The following is an 11,389-nucleotide window of genomic DNA, read 5'->3' as shown; positions in this document are numbered from 1 at the left end:
CCTTACCTGGTGGCAGGCAGTGCTCAGAGTATGTCTGTCTCCCAGACCAGACCTGCGCCCCTACAGCACAGGAAGGAGTCCCTCAGAGTGCGCCCAGGAGGGGGTACCTATGAGTCACCCGAAGTCCTGAATGAGTTGGATGGGGCGGCAGAGGAGTCCGGTGGCCATTTCTGTCCCTTTAGATTGGAAGAATCTGCCGGCCAGAAAGAGATGGTTGTGGAACTCATTCTTTTAAAGCCTTAGAATCGGTGCACCTGGGTGGCTCAGTGGGTTAAAGCCTCTGCCTTTGGCTCAGGTCATGATCTCAGCGTCCTAGGATTGAGTCCCATATGGGGCTCTGCTCATTGGGGAGCCTGCTTCCCTCTCTTTCTCTCTGCCTGCCTCTCTGCCTACTTGTGATCTCTGTCTGTCAAATAAATAAATAAATAAAATCTTTTTTTTTTTATAAAAAAGCCTTAGAATTATTCTTGGTGCCCCAATTTTCTTCCCTTCGATAACCAATCACTTGTCCCGCTTGATTTACCGCCTAAATATTTCTCAATATTTGTGCAGTCGCCTCTTCAGTCCCTCTACTGTTCAGGCTTCATTTTCCCTTCTAGATTTTTGTGATAACCCCCCAGCCCCCTCCACATGAGTCTGTCTTGAAGGAATTCCAGGCACCCCTTCCCCACAGCCACCAAGCTAAGCCTGAACCCAGAACCAAGGCTGCTGCCCAAGGACAGCTGGGACAGAGACTTCTAGTGCTGACAATGTGCCTTGGGAGTCGGGCGTCTGTGACACAGCATGGAACAAGAGACACAACCTAGGAACGAGGATCAGAATGCCCTGTCCACCAGCTTTCCCATGCATAAGCATTGTGATAAGAATGTTTCCTTCCAGGGTGCCTGGGTGACTCAGGGGGTTGGGCCTCTGCCTTCCCCTCAGGTCATGATCTCCGGGTCTTGAGATCAAGCCCCATATCCAGCTCTTTGCTTGGCAGGGAGCCTGATCCCCCCCACCACCTCTCTCTGCCTGCCTCTCTGCCTACTTGTGATCTCTGTCAAATAAATAAAATCTTTAATTTAAAAAAAATGTTTCCTTCCATCTGGGTCCATTCATTCACTTGACAAATATTTATTGAGTCCCTAATACATCAGGCACTGTACTATACTCTCAGACTAGACTCTCAGCAAAGAGTAAGAGAAACTAGATCCCTGTTCTCCTGGAGTTCAGGATCTAGAAAGGGAAACAAATAGCTGAGAAAACAAGACAATTACAGAACATGGTGATTTTTTTTTTTTTTTAACAAATAAGGAACTATGAGAAAAATGGAAAGTACCCATCTGACAGGGTGGTCTGGGTGAGAGGGGGAGAAATCATTAATGGCTTCCTAGTTTGCATCTCAGGCCACACTCCCAGCCTTCCCAGCCAGCTCATATCTGTCCCCCTGAAATGGCAGTCTCTCTCCTCAGGAGCCAGTGTTGTTTGTTCCTGATTGCTGAGTGAACCCTGGTGCCTGTTCACCTCCCTCGCGCCAGATCCTCTGCACCCCCAGCAGTCCCCCAGGGAATTCTCTGCCTGTTTACCAGAGGGGCAGTCTTCATTAGTTATGTTATTTCTAAGATATTGCCTCCGGGGGCGCCTGTTAGGCATCTGCCTTTGGGTTGGGTCATGATCCCAGAGTCCCAGGGTGGGTCCCCTGTTGGGGGGTCCCTGCTCAGCAGGAAGCCTGCTTCTCCCTTTCTCACTTCCCCTCCTTGAGTTCCCTCTCTTGCTGTATCTGTCAAATTAATAAAAATCATATATATATATATATATATAATCTGTAAAACGGAGCCAGGAAAGCCCAATCACTAGTATATATATATACATATATATATATATGTATATATATATACATATATATGGGGGGGTGCCTGGGTGGCTCAGTGGATTAAAGCCTCTGCCTTCGGCTTGGGTCATGATCCCAGGGTCCTGGAATCAAGCCCCGCATCAGGCTCTGTGCTCAGCGGGGAGCCTGCTTCCTCCTCTCTCTCTGCCTACTTGTGATCTCTGTCCAATAAATGAATAAAATCTTAAATATATATATATATGGAAGAATCTTCCAGCCAGAAAGAGATGGTTGTGGAACTAATTCTTTTTTTTTTTTTTTTTTGGAACTAATTCTTTTAAAGCCATAGAATCGATGCACCTGGGTGGCTCAGTGGGTTAAAGCCTCTGCCTTTGACTCAGGTCATGATCTCTGCTCAGCAGGGAGCCTGCTTCCCCCTCTCTCTCTGCCTGCCTCTCTGCCTACTTGTGATCTCCGTCTGTCAAATAAATAAATAAAATCTTAAAAAAAAAATAGAAAAGAAAAGAAAAGAAAGAAAGGGAGCAGCAGGCCCCATGGACCAGACCTTGCCTGAGGGAGTGGACGGCTTGTCATCAGAGAGATGTCATCTTAAGTTTAATGAGAGAGAGACACGGCTGTGGCTGTGAGTAGAGACAGTAGGCTGTGTCTTGGTTGGCTTGGACGGTTTTAACAAGATACCATAGACTGAGTGGTTTATAAACTGTTTCTCGGAGCTCTGGAGGATGGAAAACCAAGGTGCCCACAGATGTGGTGCCTGGTGAGACTTCCCACTCCCGGTCCATGGACGCTGTCTTGTCTTCTGCTGGTGGTTGTCACATAGCGGAAGGGCTGAGGGAGCTCCTGGTGGCTCTTCTACAAGGGCCATCAGTTCCCACTCATGGGGGTTCCCACCTCAGGATCTAGTCACTTCCCCAAGGCCCCGCCTCCTAACACCATCACACTGGAGGTTAGCATTTCAACATGAATTGCAAGGGCACACAGACATTTAGACCATAACGACCTTATCGCTCTTGTTCTTGAAACAAAACAGGTTTTTTAAAAACTTATTTTTTTTAAGATTTTATTTATTCATTTGACAGAGAGATCACAAGTAGGCAGAGAGGCAGGCACTGTGGTGGGGGGGGAGCAGCCCCGATATGGGGCTCGATCCCAGGACCCTGGGAACATGACCCAAGCCAAAGGCAGAGGCTTTAGCCCACTGAGCCACCCAGGCGCCCCTAAAAATTTATTTTTATTTCTTTTTTTTTCATTTAAATTTTTTATTTTTTATTAACATGTAATGTATTACTAGCCCCAGGGGTACAGGTCTGTGAATCTCCAGGAAACAAAACAGCTTTTTTAAAAGACTATTTATTTATTTCAGAGAGAGAAGTGCACAAGGTGGGAGAAGGGCAAAGGGAGAGGGGAACCAGACTCCCCACCGAGCAGGGAGCTTAACTCGGGGCTCCATCTCCCAATAGAGATCATGACCTGAGCCCAAACCAAGAGTCAGACACTTAACCTACTGAACCACCCAGGAGCGCTGGGGCGCCTGGCTGGCCCAGCCAGTGGAGCATAGGACTCTTGATCTTGGAGTTGTAAGCTTGAGCCCCACGTTGGGTGTAGAGATTACTTAAAAATAAAATCACAGGGAGCGCCAGGGGGGCTCAGTGGGTTAAGCCTCTGCCTTCTGCTCGGGTCATGATATCAGGGTCCTGGGATCAAGCCCCGCATCAGGCTCTCTGCTCAGCGGGGACCCTGCTTCCCACTCTATATCTGCCTGCCTCTCTGTCTACTTGTGATCGATCTCTCTGTGTCAAATAAATAAAATCTTTTTAAAAAAATAATAAAAAGTAAAATAAATAAAATAAAATCACAAGGGCTCCTGGGTGGCTCAGTTGGTGGAACATCCTCTTGGTTTCAGTTTGGGTGATGATCTCAGGGTCCTGAGATCCAGCCCCAGGTCAGGCTCTGTACTCAGCAAGGAGTCTGCTTGGGGTTCTCTCTCTCCCTCTGCCCTTTTCCCCCTGCTCTGAAATAAATAAATAAATCTTCAAAATAAAATAAAAATTAAAGTGTCCAATCTGTGGTTTTCGGTATATTCATGGAGTTGTGCAACCAACGCCAGTATCTAATTTCTTAACATTTAATATTTTTTATCACCTGCCCCAACAAATCTCCCCAGAACAGGACATACAATAGGGGCCCATTCCACGCCTGCTGAATGGATGTTTGATGAATTGAGTTATTCCTGCTCATGAGAAAGCAGCGCGGAGGACCCTGAGAAGTTTAGGGTGATGAAGGAGAAAGTGGAGCGGAGAAGACAGGGTTGAAGGGGACCCTCTAGGTCCCGGCACCGGGCAAAGCAACTCTAGACACAGCCACCAGGGGGCACTGTCCGCCCACATACCCCTACCTTCTTCCAGCCAGCCCTGACCCGTGGGATCAGTGACCCCACAGAAGAGGCAGAGTACGGATGGCGACTTCATTTGACCAATGGAGAAGCCAACGCTTAGACCCCTGGTCACTCCACAAATGAACATTTTGGACTGACTGATAAGCCCACAGCTGCCCAGGAGACCCTGCAGGGTCCCCGATCTCCAGTGGTGTCCTTCCGCCTCGTTCTCGGTCCCAAGCGGCAGAACAGAAACCCTAGACCTCCTCCTTCCCTCCCAGTATGCACCCTCTGATCCCTGCTGAACCAGAAAGAGGACAGGAAGAGGCTTGTGACCCACCACAGCCATAAACTTGAGGCCAAGCACAGTCACTCTGACCCCAGCCTCAGGGCACCCCCGGCTCAGGCCACCTCTCCTGGCCTGATCCTGGAAAATGAACCCAGGACAGGCTACCCCATGGCAAGAGCCTCTGAGGGTCAGGTCAGTGCCAGGGATCATGGCAGGGCCAGACACCAGGACCACTTTCTGCCTCAGACTAAGTGGGAGTGCATTGGGCAGGACAGGGGAGCTGCCTCACCAGCCCCCCTCCTGCTCCTCTCTTGTAGGGCTCCTCCCGGAACCCCTCCTCCCTCTGCAGCACCTCTTCCCCACCACTGCCCAGGCCCCTCCACAGCCTCAAGCCCCCGGTCCTTGATTCCTCCTCCGCAGACCCTGGTCAGACTCCTGGGCACTGCACACTCAGAGCTTCTCCCCCCAGACATGGGCTGAGGAAGTGAGGATGCTGGGGACCTGAGCCCCTGGGCCTGGTGTCTTCTGGGTGTATAGGCCCCTTGCTGGTCAGGACAAGGGAAGGAGAGAAGGCAGAGGGGAAGTACCTGGGGTGACAGTGGGGACCGGGCTCTTTCTAGCAGGGATGGCTAGGCTCTCGACCTGGAGGAACATCCAGGAACATCCATTACCTACATGGCCTCCAGGCTCGCAGGCTCACTTCTGCTCTTCTCTGGCTCTCCTGCTGAGGCTGGCCTCCTCCTCCGGGAAGCCCTCCCTGTTTCCTCCTGGCATCTTCCCGCCTCTCATTGTTCATAGTGTTAAGAGTCTTGTCACTTATAAGATGGTTATTTAACCAGGAGAGCATGTCTGTTTGCTCACTTCTGTATCCTTAGGGCTTTAATTGGAGTAAGCACTTAGTATCTGTTGAATGAACACACGATGGATTCTCTGGGTGAGTCTGGTTGTGGGTGGGGTGGGTGGGGAGTGTTCCCCAAAAGACTCCAGAGAGGCTTGCCGAGTCAGGGCGAGACCCTAGGGCTCTAGACCCTGGACAGTGCTCCACACTCCCCAACACAGGGGAGCCACCCCCCCCCCCAAGGAAACCTCCCAGGGCACAAGGACAGCAGACCCTCAGGGGTGGGGGATATTGGGGCTGCAGCATAGTCCTCTCCCCGCTTCTCACTTAGAGCCCCTCAGCTCAACCCTCACTCACTTCCTGGAGGCACCAGAGCTAGAGGCCTAAGTGGGATAGGAGCAATCAGCAGGTGGCAGGTCACAGCCCAGGGCCTGGGAGGCTCTGTGGGAAGCACCTGGAAGCCAAGGGAGGGGAACCACAGCACCCTGTGTCAGGGAAGGCAGGGCCACCAGCTGTGTCTAGCCTGCTGAGCTGGCAATGGCAGGCAAGCCTGGGAGGAGCTTCTCCAGCCCTGGGGCCTCTCTCTGCTCCACCAGGTTCAAGGAAAAGGCCAAGGAACACTTCATGCCCTGATTTCTGTCCCCAGAGTCAGCGGCTCCTTCTAAACCTTGGGTCCATGTCCAGACTCTGAGCCCTTCTGGGAACAATTCATGATGGGGTTGCGGGGGACAGCAAAGCAGGGAGAAACGCAAATTCACCGGGCCCCATATGCTATTCATGTATGTCATTTCATCCTTACTGGAAGGAAGAAAAATATTACTGTTTTATAGATGAGAAACAGGGGTTAGCACACCAAGCGGCGAGTGAGGACTCTGGACATTCCAGCCATCCCCGGCAGAGGAAGTGTCCTGGGGTTCCCTAGTCACAGATACCCCACGGCGCCAGGTTCCAGGGAGACCTTTTACCAGTTTTCCCTCATTTTCCAGCCTGTTTCTCGCTCTCACCCCTCCAACCCACTGTCATTTCTCCTGACTCTGTGCTCAGTCTCCTGTCCTCACGTCTTTGCTGCTCCCACGGCCAGGAAATCCCAGATGCCTTCCATGATTTCCATCGAACACCTCCTTATTTGAAGGGTGACTCAAATGTCCCCCACTTCCTCCACGGGCTCGCTGAACCCACTGAGACTCCCACGCACATGCGCTCTCTGCTGCCGCCACTGCTTACTTGCGTGTTTCCGCACTGGAAGACAAGAATGTGGGGCATCTCTATCCCCAGGGCCATGAGCAAAGCCTGCCAAAAAGCAGACCCTTAGGAAGCTTTGGTGATGGAATGAACAAAGAACGCCCCACGTATCTAGCCCACAAGGAGCGTTCCCGTTCCTTCCAGAGACCAGGACTGCATTTGGACACGTTTTGCACAGCTTCGTGGTACTAGTAATTATTGGGAATGGGTGCGGGGGGTGTCAACAACAGAATTTCTCAAATCTTTCCCATGTGTCTTGGGTGTTACCCAATTTCTCTGTATATGTTACCCATGTTCTCTATATGTGCAGAGAGGTCTTTGGATCTAGTATAGGATTTAGGATTCCATCTAAATATTTCTTACCTAGTTATTTTATCTTGTTTTTCTTTTTAGCCAACTTACATGCCTTTTAGATGTGGCTGTGTAGACATGTTTTCAAGTTTTTTTAGTGTAAGACTTTATTTTTCATGTTTTTAAATTAATTTTTTTTTAAGATTTTATTTATTTATTTGACACAGAGAGAGATCACAAGTAGGCAGAGAGGCAGGCAGAGGGAGAGAGGGTAGCAGGCTCCCTGCTCAGCAGAGAGCCTGACACAGGCCTTGAACCCAGGACCCTGAGATCATGACCTGAGCCAAAAGCAGAGGCTTAACCCACTGAGCCAACAGGCGCTCCTTTATTTTTATTTTTTTTTTTAAGATTTTATTTATTTATTTGACAAACAGAGATCACAAGTAGGCAGAGGCAGGCAGAGAGAGAGAGAGAGGAGGAAGTAGGATATCCGAGGAAGAGCGCCTGATGTAGGGCTCGACCCTGGGATCACGACCTGAGCTGAAGGCAGAGGCTTTAACCCACTGAGCCACCCAGGTGCCCTTGGCGCTCCTTTAAATTAATTTTTTAATAAGATTTTCTTTTCTTTCTTTCTTTCTTTCTTTCTTTCTAAACCACGGGTTTCACACATGAGCCCAGTGCAGGGACCTGAACTCATGACCCTGAGATCAAGGCCCAAGCTGAGATCAAGAGTCAGATGCTTAACCAACTGAGCTACCCAGGCATCTCTGAAGATTTTGTTTTTAAGTCATCTCTACACCCAATGCGGTGCTCAAACTTAGAACCCTGAGATCAAGAGTCATTTGCTCTACTAAGCCAGTGAATCACCTTGGTAATCTTTAAAAACATTTTTTTTTAAGATTTTATTTATTTATTTGACAGAGAGAGATCACAAGTAGGCAGAGAGGCAGACAGAGGGAGAGGGGGTAAGTAGGTTCCATGTGGAGCAGACAGCCCGATCCCAGGACCCTGAGATCATGACCGGAGCCGAAGGCAGAGGCTTAACCCACTAAGCCACCCAGGCACCCCTAAAAACATTTTTAATAATGTCTTAAAATTGACAGACTATATTTCGAACAGTACTTTTAGGGTCACAAATGATAGTTCATTTTGGATTTATTTTGATAACTTGATTATTTTTGTTTGGTTTGGTTTTTTAAGTAATCTCTATGCCCACCATGGAGCTCAAACTCGGAACTCCGAGATTAGCCCTCACGTGCTCTACCAACTGAGCCAGCCAGGTGCCTCCTGAGAACTTGATGTTGAAATCCCACTATAGGGGCCAAGGGCAGGCTGTCCCAAGATGGGCCACTGGGGCATAAAGATGATTTCCAGGTAGGAAGAATCAAAACCTAGCAGATGCAGGGAACGCTCAGCCTCCCTTTCAGCTACCAAAATTTACATTGGAAAGGAGAGCCTGTGCCCGGAAGAGAGCTATTAACAGACTTCCCTTTACCTGCATAATTGGGCAACCTTGTTTTTCCAAAGCTCTCCTTTCAGCCTCCTGCTGGTGAGCTTCCTCCCCTTTGAATCCGCAGAGCCTTCCCCATCAGCTTCCCATTGCCTCATTATCTTTGGAAGTTCATGTCTGTGTGGATTCCCCATAGGTAGACCTATTAAATTTGATTTTCTTCTGTTCATCTGTCTCATGTCAATTGGATTCTAAGCCCAGCTGGCAAGATGTAGAGCAAAGGAAGGTCTTCTGCCCAACACCACTTGGTTGGCTTCTGCCCCTCATTCTAGTTCTTTGCCATTTCTGGGGGGCGCTTGGTGCTGCCTCCCTGGTCTTCAGCCTGAAGCGTGACACCTGCCATTGTGATAGGTGAGGGTCAGTCTCCATTGGTTCTGGTGACACCGAGGTGGTGTCAAGATGCCCCTGTGGTGTGTGGCAGACACGGAGACTGGCCCAGACCACCAGGGCTGGGCTTCCTGCTCCTTGGGGGTGCCTCTCAGTCAGGTCTGCCCACACCCTCTAAGCCTGCACTCCTGCTTCTGGTTGGCTCCTTCACTGAAACCCAGGCACCCGGCCATTCTGCTGCCTTCTCGAATAAGCCTACCTAAGTGGAAGAGGCTAGCCAGGGAGACTAGTTCCACATCACAGCAGACACAACAGGACATCAACCCTCTGTCTTCCATGCCTCCTTCCTTTCTTATCATCGGCACCCCGGTTTGGGTGTCTGGGTGGCTCAGGTCATGATCCCAGGGTCTTGGGATGGAGCCCCACATTCGTGGGGGGGGGGGGTCCCTGCTCAGCGGGAAGCCTGCTTCTCCCTCTCCCCCTGCTTGCTGTCTTGCTGTCTATGTCAAATAAATAAATTTCCCAACTTTCCTTGCAGCAAGGTAGGGTCATGGGACAGCTTCCTGCCAGTGTCCCTGGGGGTAGATATCCCTTCTGGAAAACAGAAAGGCAAAACGCCTCTGGGAAGCCTTTGCCTTTCCCCTTTCCTCCTGCCTGGATTCACTGTGCTCTCATTCGGTCTTCATGTGCAGTAGGCAGAGCAAGCATTATCCCCACTTTACAGAGGAAGAAACTGAGGTTCAGAGACATCCATTGAATTTTTTTTTTTTTTTAAGGTTATGAGGCTGTTAGCTCCTACAGGGAAACTGGAAGTGTCGACTCACTTCATCATCTAGCTTAACTTTCCCTTTTTGTCCAGGCTGCCAGGAAGCTCAGCACCTACTGTGAAGCTCAAACATGGCCGGCCCCTCCCATCCCTTGTCCTCATTGCCTCTTACGAAACTTGAGGACAACCCTTTCTTGGAAGACTCCTCCTCTGGAAAGCGTGGGGTAGGTCAGCTTAACCTTCCTTGGCTCCTGTACCTCTCTCCATCCTGCTCAGGGCAGCAATGATGTACATGGATGGGTTCTCTGGTTTCTGCTTGGGTTTGGCCAACAAAGATCACTGGTGGGAAGAGAGCACCTCCTCCAGGGGTCCATCCCCAAGGAGCACTCCCTGTCTTCTGGCCCGAGGCCTCTGTAATTAGCCCAGGGTGCTGCCTTCTCCCTTGTTTGTTCCTCCCCCTGCCTAGGTCTCTGTGAACTGTCCCTTCACCGAATTCTCAAATGACCCAAGTTGTGTGGATCTTGCCAGGGCCCCGTCATACCCTGAATGTCCCCCCAAATTCATATGTTGAAGTCCTAGGCCCCAAAGCGATATTCAGAGGTGGATCACTTGGGATGTAATTAGGTTTAGAGGAGGCTAGGAAGCTGGGGCCCCGGGAAGGAAGTGGTGCCCTTCTAAGGAGCAATCCCTCTCACTGAGCTTGCACCGAGGAGAACACAGTGAGGAGGTGGCGGTCTCCAGGCCAAGGAGACGGCTTTCGCCAGGTGTGGATTCTGCTGGGACCTTGACCTTGGACTTCTAGCCCCCAGGACTGTGAGAAATAAATGCCTGACATTCAAGCCCCCAGCCTTTGGCATTCTGATACAGCAGCCAAAGCAGAGGATCCCCTGAACACAGAGTGCAGAGGAAGGGCTTTGCTGAAAATCCTTGTGCTCTGAGAACTCTGTCCTGTCCCCTCTCCTTGGCAGACTTTGGTTGAGCACCTAGCACCCCTTACCTGCCTCTCCACTGGGCTCCCTGCGCCTGTCCCCACCCACCTGTGCCAGTGCCAGGAATCCTGTGCGGACGCAGCCATGGCCTCCCTGCACGGCCTGACCTCAGGCAGGTGAGGAAATGACACAGTGGTGGGCCCACAGGTGCCCCAGGTCCTCAGGCTTGGTGGACGCCTTGCAGCTGGCCCTCCCTGGGAAGGGGGATGGGAGATGTGCGTGGGGGAACCGTCACATCAGCAGGCAGTCACGACAACAGGGTTGGGGGAATGACGGCGTGCACGGGGCATTATAGACCAGAGAAGGGCCACCAGCTTGGCCTGGCTGGGAGCAGTGGGAGGTCACGGAGGAGTGTTCCCAGAGGGAGGTCTAGCAGGGGGAAGGCATCCTGCACAAAGATCAGGAGGCAAGAGCCGGCAAGGAGGATGCTGGCTGAGGGGACAGAAGGGAGGGGCAGGGGCTGGGGTGACCCACCCCAGACCACAAAGGGGCCTGGATGCCAAGCCATAGGCCACAGGGAAAGTTCCACCCAAGAGAAATCCAGCACATGTATGCGAAGGCTGGGCGGGACAGGACTGGAGGCTGAGGCCGGCCAGGAAATCACCCCTTGGACAGACACACGAGACCTGGTGTCCCTGAAGGGGGGACTCATGCCCAGCCATCTCTTCAGCCCTCCCACCCCCTAAGGTTCCAAGGTGCCAAGCTGGAGGCCTCTTGAGTGTGTGGGAATTGAATTAAAGCTACTCCAGATCCTAAACCACTCTTTCTCCTGGACTCCTCTCTCTGTGTCTCTGCTGCACACACGTAGCCAGGAGTGCACGTGGGGCCCAGCCAAGGAGGCACCAGGCTGCTCGGGCAGCCCCCAAATCCCTATCCCACCCCTACCAACCCCCCGCGCCCCCCCACCCCCCGCCCAGTACAGCCTCCATTAG

This window comes from Mustela lutreola, chromosome 15 (genome assembly GCF_030435805.1).
Source record: "Mustela lutreola isolate mMusLut2 chromosome 15, mMusLut2.pri, whole genome shotgun sequence".
Taxonomy (NCBI): domain Eukaryota; kingdom Metazoa; phylum Chordata; class Mammalia; order Carnivora; family Mustelidae; genus Mustela; species Mustela lutreola.
The sequence above is the reverse complement of the archived record's forward strand: the minus strand, read 5'-3'. Positions refer to the sequence as shown.